Raw genomic sequence first — 1,723 nt, forward strand, 5'->3', positions numbered from 1 at the left:
CTGTCTGTTACCTGGACCTGGTCTCCATCCCTCGCCAGTATTGTAAATTAAAAGTCAGATCGAGAGTCTCGTGCATCACTTCGGGGGGGGGGGGGGGGGCTCCTCATGTAATGGTCTAAATGGGTTTCCCAGTCTGGTGCGGGCCCGTCTGACTGCCGCCACAACCTGGGATTAGAACTCTACAGGAGCAGGAACCAGTTGTCACCCACGAACGCACTCATGTGATGAAAGTGTGGAGAATCACCGCAGCCTGGTTCAACAAGCTGGCAGAAAGCCTGCAACCCGAGGAGTGGAGGATGTTCCAGCAGCAGCGAGCGTCCATATGGAATTACATCACATTTCTAATGTTGCCCACATACTCTTGTACATGTACTGCAGCGAGAAGCACCTCATGTACATGTACACGGTGACAAATGGAAGGAAAACAGTGTGGAACCAATCCCCTCCAGGTTCAGACAGAAACCCCCCAGGAACAGCCTCCTACAGCTGATCTGCTTTGATCTAAAACCACCTTGGAAATGAGAGCCACACCCTGGCAAGCATCATTTCATCATCATTTCCTCCTTCAAAGTTCGGCGCAGGTCGTAGAGACCTTCAGCAGACCGGGCGGACGAGGACGGGTCACCGGTCCTGCCTGAACTTGAGCAACAACATTCTCCCCTTCTTCCCAAAGCTCCTTCATCCTTTTAATTATTTAGCTTCAGCAATGAGGATGAATTACTCTTCCAATCGCTCCGTCCAAAAATGGAAACAGTCTCATTATGATTTTAATGGGCCCGCGACGAGGAGGATGAGAGGGAGAGGGAGAAGATGGAGGAGTGGAGAGCTGTTCCTACTGTCACATATACTTACTATTCTATTTTGGGAGATGGAGGTTTTTTTGTTTTTTTTTTGCTTCCTTGGAGAATTTCAATCCACACTGGAAACCTATTGTTCACAGCACGCACGCCGTTGAAGCTCGGCTGAGACGCACGTGAAGGGAACCTGCTTGACCGGCTGGTTCAGCTGTCGTCCTCAGAGCCGGCAGCTCGGCGAGGCTGTAAATAAACGGGAAAATACTGTTTTATGATACTTTTTTTTTTTAATTAACTGAGCCTTTTAATGAGCGTGTTGCGCTTCCTCAAAGGGGGTTTATATTAATTAATGAAGTTGACTTTTAAGTCTAATTAGGCAAAACAAAAGGGTGGGATTTCGCTTTTGTATCGGCTACTTAGCTTCCACCACGTCCTCTTACAGAGCTTTAACTTTTAGTGTTGTGCTCAGTGAGCACTTGATCAGGTGATACCTCATTGGCACAGATAAACGTGCAGCCTTTAAGTATTCGTGGTGTGGTTTCTCCAGTAGTGTCTTGTTAACTAAATAGACTCGTGGAATTTTTACTGTGCAAAAAAGATCATTTTTAGAACGTGGAACAAGTTTGTGATATGAATTGTCAACAGGATGACTCTCACAGTTCAAAGCTGACTGGTGCTGTTCCCTAAGATGGCTATTGTACAAATGCTAAGCTAAAGAATTAGCTATAAAAACATAAATAAACTGGGGAATTCTCACACATTGATTAACTTCAGAGCTATTAAATAGATCGTTTCTCCTCACGCTCACCACGGTAACATCGTCTATCGTCAGCGTCTCCACGGTGACGGTTGACACGAGCACTGACCCCGGGGCAGCAGGAGCTGATGGACTCCAGGGTTTTAATAATCAAAGTATGAACTAAACAGAC

At 46.4% G+C, this 1,723-nt stretch overlaps 1 long non-coding RNA gene across 3 annotated transcripts in view; it reads right to left on the reverse strand.

The window, feature by feature from the left end:
* LOC147255389 (uncharacterized) overlaps positions 1-1,723 on the reverse strand; it is a 16,089-nt gene extending 14,366 nt beyond the window's left edge. For all 3 annotated transcript variants that reach the window (XR_015117700.1, XR_015117701.1, XR_015117699.1), the window contains exons 1-2: positions 1,603-1,723; positions 853-1,037 (exon numbers count right to left, since the gene is read on the reverse strand). This is a non-coding gene — a long non-coding RNA (uncharacterized LOC147255389). The remainder of the gene's footprint in view (positions 1-852; positions 1,038-1,602) is intronic.

This window comes from Aulostomus chinensis, chromosome 9 (assembly GCF_037954235.1).
Source record: "Aulostomus chinensis isolate RoL2024-O1b breed Wild chromosome 9, RoL_Achi_v1.0, whole genome shotgun sequence".
In the NCBI taxonomy this organism is placed as follows: Eukaryota; Metazoa; Chordata; class Actinopteri; order Syngnathiformes; family Aulostomidae; genus Aulostomus; species Aulostomus chinensis.